A 9776-nucleotide genomic window follows, 5' to 3' on the forward strand; every position below is an offset into this window, starting at 1 on the left:
AAAAGCTTTGTTTAAATCGATAAAAAGAGCAGCACTATGGTTTTTAAGAGGGATGCACAATATTGTTTTTTTTTGCCATATATATTCTTTTGTTTGGAAAGTTAGTTTTTAACAAGAACTTATTAGTTAGGATTAAATAAACAATAATAAGTGTTTAATGTTCAACCCCTTCTTTTTCATCAGTAGGCTAGTATTATTTATGATTTGAATTTTGTGAAAGAAGTTCACTTTTGCTGTATTATAAGCCGAGCTTCGGATGATTTCACTTTCAAATTCACAATCTTGTTGTCACGTTATAAAGAAAATTGTCTGTTTTGCTTACATCTATACACCTTTCACTTTATAAGTCTAAAGCAAAAGATGGAATAATTGTTATGCTTAATTAAAAAGCACAACAACAGTAAAACAGTAGACTACAATGACAAACTAGCTTACATAATATTTATTAACAAAAACTAATAAAACCAGACATTACAGAACATTTAGCAAACACATGAGGAATCAAATATATATATATAAATGAATAAATAAATAAAAGAATGCCTCTAAATCATAACGTGAGGTAAACAGCAGAGATAACAAGCTTTTTTTTTTTTTTTTTTTTTTTATGCCGGACACGAACAGGACATAATTAATTCCTTCAACTCATTAATTCGTTCCTATGATTTGTTAGTTTATTAATTTGTAAAATGAGGGAATGAATTAAAAAGTCGTATTAACAAATCTTTAATTTATTGCCACGAAATCTTGTATTTCCCACCCCCAGTTTACCACAGTAAGAGATGCGAAATCACGGATTAAAAGTGAATGATAAGAAAATAAACCTGCGAAATTAAAGAGTGAGATGGTGAGGATTTGGGAAAAGAAACTAAATATTAAGTGGCAATTCGTGACCAACCGGCAAAACAGAACATACACACTCTAAAAACTGCTGGTTAAAAACAACCTAGCGCTGGGTAAAATATGGACAGTGTTGGGAAGGTTACTTTGGAAATGTAATAGGTTACAGATTACAAGTTACTTGATTTAAAATGTAATAAGTAGTGTAACTTTTCAATTACTTTATTAAAGTAATGTAACATTACTTTTGATTACTTTTCTAAAATTCTAATATTTTCAACTGTTAATAATATTAATAATTTTAAACCATTTAAACCAGACAGAGTGAACTTTACAGTAGCACTCAACACTGATTACTGTCAGACTTTCAAAATTCTTTATCACTTGAATTAAGATTATAATAAGTAAGGGATAACATACATCTTTATTTTACGATAACAACTGGCTGAATGTACATTATTTCACTTATTACACAGCTGCTTGATACATTATTTAGATCAGGGATCCTCAAATCTGGCCCACGAGATCCACTTTCCTGCAGAGTTTAGCTCTAACCCCAATCAAACACACCTGAACATGCTAATCAGTGTCTTCAGGATCATTAGAAAATCACAGGTAGGGGGAGTTTGATCAGGGTTGGAGCTAAACTCTGCAGCGCATTGGACCTCCAGGGTAAGATTTGAGGAACCCTGATTTAGATGTTTTGTGTCAAAATACTTGTGACACGAAACACTGATCTGAGTTGAAATATTTGAACGCAAAGCTTCCGTGAAGAAATCAGTTGCTAGCAAACGGCAAGTTCAAACTAGACATTTTAGGGATACGGTGCAGTCATACCACTTTTCTTATATTACATTTCACCACATAAATAAATAATTAAGTAGCAGTACTAGTTTGTTAGTTATCTTTTAATACATTACCAAAAAAAAAAAAAAAAAAAAAAAAATGGCAGCAGCTGCGTTTGTATGAAACAACAGAGCAAGTCCACGATACCAGGATGACAGAATTAAGAAATTGTACATATAATATTGAATTAAGCTTAATATTTTATAAGCTAACCAAACACAAAGCTTCTGCCAAGAAAATGATCAAGCATACAGCACTGACTTAAGTTGCCCCGAGAGAGTCTGAGCTGTGTTTTTTACTTATATTTTTGAGCTTTTTATGCCTTTTATTGTGATATGACAGTCGAGAGATGACAGGTAAGAGCTGGGAGGAGAGAGGGGAGCGGGAGCGGCAAAGAGCCTCGAGACGGGAATCGAACTCGGGTCGCTGTGAGCGCAGTTGCGCTATATTTCATAACAAGATCATAACATAAATAACATCCTAACAAGAAATAGTTTAGTACAGTGTTTCCCAACCCTGTTCCTGGAGGCACACCAACAGTGCACATTTTGGATGTCTCCCTTATCTGACCAATATATTTCTGTTCCTGGAGTCTCTACTAACGAGATGATGAGTTGATTCAGGTGTGTTTGATCAGGAAAAGTTGGAAAATGTGTAGTGTTGGTGTGCCTCCAGGAACAGGGTTGGGAAACACTGGTTTAGTAGCTATGATACTGGGTTTGAAATCAAATGTTTGCATAGTTATGACAGAAAACACTAGCATCTAACAATGCCTTGGAAAAAAACATCTTAAAAAAATAAAGTTTATGCATAAACCCAAACAGGAAATAAAACAGTTATTGAATAAGCATGTGTCCTATTCTGTGTCCTAAACTACTGAAACATTGGTGTCTCATTTTAGAGCAGTCAATGCAATTTATAAAAAAGTCAATTAAATCTGTAAGTGGGGGTGGGTGTGGGAAAAAATTCAGGTGTAATCCCCTTTGTAATCACTGGCATTTTTCAAAAGTAACTAATTTAATTACTTATTTTTTCTCAGTAACTGTAACTAATTACAATTACATTTATTTTGTAATTAAATTACGTAATTCCGTTACATGTAACTAGTTACTCCCCAACACTGAATATGGACAAACCAACCCAGCAAGAAATAGCCGTCATTTCACCGTCTCTGTTAACTACAGACCCGATATAGTCCGGCTATACCCCTTCTAGCCCAAAAACCTTGAATTTGGATACATGTCATTTTTTGGCAAAATAACTTGTGAGATGTATTATAATCCATAACGTAAACAAAGTGAACAGCGTTTACAATGTGTTTGGTTTAATTTCTTTGACATGTTTCTATTCGTAGCCTGTTTGTACAAGATTGAGCTCGTAGTCAGACCGGATATTTGTAGCCCACTCATAGTCAAATCTGATTGATTGTAGTTTTTGTTCAGGCAGCGCATGAGATGGTTGATATACCTTCATGTTTGCAGTGTCAATAATATCTACTAAGATGTAAATGTCATTTCATGACATGGTCTATATGTAGCCACGATTTAGCTCTGAGTTGGATGGGCTACGTGTAGTCTGCTTTTAGCCCAACCGGTGAAATCGAGGCAATCAGTGTCTAATTTTAAGGGCTTGGCTATAGCCCAGTATCAGACCAGTGATGAGCATGACCAAAATAGTCCTAATAGTTTACATGTCATTTTTTCTCGCGCCGCATATTATTAAATGCAAGTAAACTTTTGAAATATTTAAATTAGCATTATTTTATATTCTATTTCATTATTTTATAGCATTATTAATTATGCCAAAATAATGCTAATTTAAACGTTTCAAAAGTTTAATTGCATTTAATAATATGATGTCATGCGTCCCACAAGCTGTTAAATGTAACATTCATACACATTATACGATATAATTTGACTGTCTTTCAATTTATAAATAAATATGCAATTACAATTCCCAACCGCTAGATGGCATTTGTAGCCCTGCTGAGACAGGACGACTGACAACGCCAGACTTGAAAGTTAAAGACAAAAGATAAAGGACATTCCTGCTTGGTCTTGTAAGTATATGTGTTCATTGTTTATCTATTATTTGTTATCATGTGTAAGAATCGTGACATTTTAGTGAAGGGAGCAGACGGTGGTTGATAGTGATCCCTATGGACCCCACGGTTCATGTGATCAGAGGATTAATTGCACAGTTTAATAGACGATAGAGTGAAAGTTTATCATTTGTATGTTTACAAACTCACGCGATTTTAAAACAGCGCAAGAAGAGGCGAAAGAGCAAACAACAGAACAAACAGCTTTGACAAAGATTAATCATTATTAATTTATACAGTGAACACACATTCAGAAGAACTGAACTGAGGAGTTTCTACATCTGGAAAAGCTGTTGGAAAATGAGGAGATCCGGGCAGCAATGGTGTAAAAAAAAAAAAAAAAAAAAAAAAACACTCTCCAAAACAACATTTCCTCTCTAGAGCTCTAATCTTTGACAAAGTCATTCATTTATTTTAACTATAATATTGAATTTATGACTGAACAGTGGCTTGTTACATACAGAGAAAACATGAGATAATTGAACAGAATATCTTTGTTATTGTACAAGTACAATAAGATTTAGTTTGAAACTTACAAATTGACACTAAAGTTCAATAATACAAATTATTTCAAATTGCAATATAAAATTTTCAATCAAGGAGGTATTGCAGGGATCGCCACTGTTGGTGCGATATCAAACTTATCAAGACCCATTCTCTGTGCTTCCTTCCCTACAATCCAACCAAAGCTTGCAAACTCTTTATATTCATACTCCCAGCATTCTCTTCAAATGTTCTTGACTGGGTGACTTTCCGAATGCGTTTTAATACTAGACCAATATGTCACATCAGCTGAAGTCTACGTAACTCTAGGGGCATTTCTCCCATTTCAACCTGTAGTGATACCACTGGTGATGACCTGAATGCTCCACAACAAATTCACATAGCCTGCGTTTGTATCTTCTCAATATTTTTTGTCCAGGTTTTATTTGCAGAACTATACACCATACAACCATAGTCAATATTAGCTCTTATTACTGCTTTATATATTCTTTCCATTGATTGACGCTTTGCCCCCCATTCAACTCCAGCTAAACATCTTAATATGTTTATCCCTTTCTTACATTTTTCTATCAGCTTCTGAATATGTACTCTGAAATTTAGTTTTGAGTCCATCCACATTCACAGAAATCTGACTACATTAACTTGTTCTAACTGTTGCCCATACATTTTTATATTTAGGGACGGACTAATTTTCTTATTTGAGAAACAGAAAACATTTCTCCCCCTAAACCATAACGCTCCATCATCTGCATACAATGATCTGCTAACACCAACGTCAACATTAGAAAAAATGTCATTTATCATTGAGTTAAATAAAATAGGACTACTTACACTGTCTTGAGGGGATCCGTTCTCTATTGGAAGAACCCGAGAGTCTGCAGAACCTACTCTAACTTGTATCGTTCTTCCGAACAAGAAGTTTAATATCCAGTTATACATTTTACCTTGTATTCCCATACTATCCCTCCTTCCACAACATATCATACGCCTTTTCAATATCGAAAAACACACCTATTACTACTTCCTTTTTAACCTGAGCCTTCCTGATTTCATTTTCCAAATATAAAACGGAATCCATGGTTTTCCTTCCCTTACGAAATCCACTCTGATATGCAGAAAACAGGTTCTTGCTCTCAATAACATACGACAATCTATTCATTACCATACGTTCCATAATTTTGCAAATATTGGATGTCAGAGATATTGGTCTATAACTGATAGACTGAGATTGATCTTTTCCTGGTTTAGCAATAGGTATAACAACCCCGTGCTTCCATGCATCAGGCAATCTCCCTGTTTCCCAAATCATATTAAAGAGTCTTAATATCAAATTTAAAGACACATCCGATAGATGCTTAATCATCTCATAGCAAATATCATCCTTGCCAGGAGAATCTGTTTAATCCCCACCAAAGCTCTTTTTATCTCATACAAGGAAAAATCTGAATCAAGCGTGCCTCCATCAGGCTTCTTTTTTATAAATATCTGAGCATTATCCATCACACATTGTTCCCTATACTTCCTCATATCCTCTGATATATTCATATTACTATGTACCTTAACAAATGTCTCCACTAACATTTCAGCTTTATCACTATCAGTTACTGCTATCTTATTGTCGTCAGCTAACACCGCAATGCTAGCGTTCCTCTGAACTCCTCCCATCTTCCTGATCATACTCCACAATTCATTAACTTCAACTTCCACTCTAATTTTATTACAGAATTCTCTCCCATAGTTTCTCTTTGCTCTTCTAATTTCTCTGAGCTCTTTTATAATTAATGTAATCAGCGAACAATATCGATTTTCTTGCTTTCCTAAGGGCTTTGTTTCTGTTACAAACTAATTCACTACATTTTTCATTCCACCATGGAACCGCTTTTCTTCTGTTTTTAGACTTGCTTTTACCTATTACCTCCTCAGCTGTATTTTTAATTACATCACTTATTCTATCACTATCAACTCATCTACATCCATATCTGAATAGTTAATTTCAGCCATTCTGTTTTGACACAGATCTTTAAAAATCTCCCAATCAGCTGTAATAAACTTCCATCTTGGATTTCTCACGTCTTCCTCTTTTGTTATGTCCACTCCAATTTTAACAGCAATAGGAAAGTGATCACTTCCTATAGTACAATGCTTCATTACTTTCCATTCACACTTTCCAGCTAAGTTATCAGATACTAATGTTAATCTAATGCTGAATCACGCCCACGGCTAACATCTAGTCTTGTATTACTTCCATTGTTAATGCATACTAACTTTCCCAAATCGAGCAACTCCTCAACAATCTTCCCACTGAAATCACTTTTATTACTCCCCCCACAACGTACTATGAGCATTAAAATCACCACACCAAATCACTTTATCCCCTATATTCCCACCAATGTTTTCCAACACCTTTAAACTCAACTTCTCACATGGATTGTAAAAATTACTTACTTTATAACTTTGTGACCTTTGCCAAACTTCCACCACTACTACCTCTTGTTCCACATCTCTAACAATATTTCTAAACCCAATCCCTCGTTTAATGAAAGTAGCTACCCCACCTCCGTTCCCCAGCTTCCTATCTTTCCGAATTATTGTATATCCTTGTAATGTGAAATTCAGCTGTAACTTAAGCCAAGTTTCTTGTACACATATTATATCAGGGCTACTTTCTTTCTTAGAGATATATTCCTTAAATTTTTGACCATTTGCAATAAGACTTCTGGCATTCCACTGTAAAATAGAAAATACCATTATGATCCACCACATCCTGCTTGTGAGTTTGTAACGTATGCTTTTAAATGATCATTTATCATGTCTACAGAGATACCTTTAATCTCCAAATACTTTTCGGCTGCTTTGATTATAATCTTGATTCTTTCTGTCCGGCTATCAGTTTGAGCAGAACAGTTGACAACTTCTGCCATGAATGTCACAAATGATACTTTGTCTGTGATCTTTGTTAACTCATTCTTTTCATCCTGTTTGTTTTTCGTTTTTTGTTCAGGTAATAATACCCTACTACTCTCTATTTCATTCTTCTTTACAACTTTCTTTAGTGCTTCAGAATACGATATCCCTTCCTCAATTCTGACCGTCTGGACTTGCACTGCCTGCATCCTCACTTTGCATCCTCCATACCCCGCACTGTGTTCTCCTCCACAATTACAACATTTGGGATTAACTCCTTGCCCACACTGACCATAATCATGTTCACCCCCACATCTTGCGCATCTCTGTTTACCCCTACAGACTGCCGCCACATGCCCGTACTTTTGGCACTTGTAACATCTCATAGGAGGGGGAATATATGGCCTGACCATGTAACTTACAAACCCTAAGAAAACTCTGCTAGGTATCTTACTTTCATCAAAGTGAATCATGACTGATAGACTGTCAACTTTTTCGTTGTTTCTGGTACACTTCAATCGTCTCACATCAAACACTGTCGCTCCAGTTAGATTTCTTTTTATCATTTCAACTTGAACATCAGGGGATATTCCAGATATTACACCTTTGACCCGACTTTTTTCTTCTGGAATTGAGCAAGTAACTTTTTGTCCTAGAATCGATTTTATTCCTACAGCCACTCTTTGTTGTCTGTAATCTTTAAGAATAACAGTAGTCTACCTTCTCTTAAAGTCTTAACACTTTCCATCATTCCGATCGTTTCCTTCAGTGCTTTAGACAGTTTCAACGGATTAATGGCATTCAAAGATCCAGCAGCAAACTTCATCATTACCTTATAGTCTTCTTTTCTTTTCCTTGACATATGACTTCCACTCTCACTATCTGTTTCAGATAAGTTTCTACTAGTTTTCTTTCTTTTCCTATTAACCACAACACTCCATTCATCTCCATTACCTCCACCTTCCGCGCCAAACAATTCATCCTCCATTTCCGGATCACTTCCGGAATCAGCGCCACTTCCTACCATGCACGCTCCAGTCACAGACCAGCTGTTGCCAATCCGCCCACCTCCACCCATGTGATGCAGTTGAATGATGCATTTTCGATTAGTTTTGCCTTAACACACCATTAAGCCATTTATTCCACAAATTAGTTTGGAGTTTAAAGAGATTTGTGATGCAAAAATTTCATTACAGGAGTTAGAGAATGCTTTGCAATCTTTATCCTCTGACAAATCCCCTGGATCCGATGGTATAACGACCAACTTCTACAAATTTTTTTGGGATTCAGTAAAATGTCTTTTATTTAAGGCTTTGACAGAAGTTACTGATTGTCTTTCTCTTTCTCATACTATGAAGCAAGGAGTCATAATTCTCATTCCCAAGCCGGGCAAAGATCCTAGGATTTTAGATAATTTGCGGCCCATTACATTATTAAATAATGATTATAAATTGTTAGCACACATTTATTCTAATCGGTTGAAGAGTGGATTATCTCAGATTATAAGTAAAACGCAGTCAGGGTTTATGAAGGGTAGATCGATTCACAATAATTTACGTTTGGTTCAAGATCTGATTGATTATAAAGACAAGGTTAATGACGACGGTATTATGTTTTTCCTTGATTTTTACAAAGCGTTTGACACGGTCGAACACCCCTTTATTTTTCGGCTTTAGAATTGTTTGGGTTTGGGAAACAGTTTAGAAGTATAATTAGTAGTTTATATCAGGATACAAATTGTTCTGTTTCATTGACTGAAGGGACACTTCACACTTTAATATAAGCCGAGGTATTAAACAAGGCTGTCCCATTTCACCTTCACTTTTTATTTTGGCCGCGGAAATGCTTGCTCTGGCAATTAAAAATTCTGACATTGAGCAATTGAAGGTTTTTGATGATTCTATAGTGATCAGTCAATTGGTGGACGACACAGTTTTATTTCTAAAGAATTCTGATCAGGTTCCAAAAACTCTTCAAATTATTAATAATTTTTCTAATGCTTCAGGCTTATGTCTTAATTTAAGTAAATGTAAAATCATGACATTGAAAGAATCTCAGCTCACACAAATTTGCAATGTACCAGTTAAATCTAGAATCAAATATCTTGGTAAGGAACTTGAAACAAATATATCTAATAGAATTGATGAATGTAAGACAAGATTGGACAGATGGATGCAGAGAGACATCTCTATATTTGGAAGAATTTTATTGACAAAAGTGGAATCTCTGTCCAGATGCATTTACCCTGCAGGATCCCTTCCTATTTCTAATAAGAAAATTAAGTTCATTAATCAGATGAATTTTAATTACATTTGGAGGAGAAAAGCTCATTATGTTAAAAAAGGGACACTAGTGAAGGATTATAAAGAAGGGGGTTTACAGGCCATAGACTTCGACTGTATGAATGGAACTCTCAAGATAAATTGGCTTAAAAACTTTATAATAAATAATAATAGTTTTTGGTTTTGCACCCCTAGAAATATCTTTAAAAGTGTTGGTGGTATAGAATTTTTATTACGCTGTGATTTTTCAATACAAAAACTTCCTCTCAAATTGTCAGAATTTCATAAGCAGGTTCTTT

Source organism: Labeo rohita, chromosome 8 (genome assembly GCF_022985175.1).
Source record: "Labeo rohita strain BAU-BD-2019 chromosome 8, IGBB_LRoh.1.0, whole genome shotgun sequence".
Classification (NCBI taxonomy): domain Eukaryota; kingdom Metazoa; phylum Chordata; class Actinopteri; order Cypriniformes; family Cyprinidae; genus Labeo; species Labeo rohita.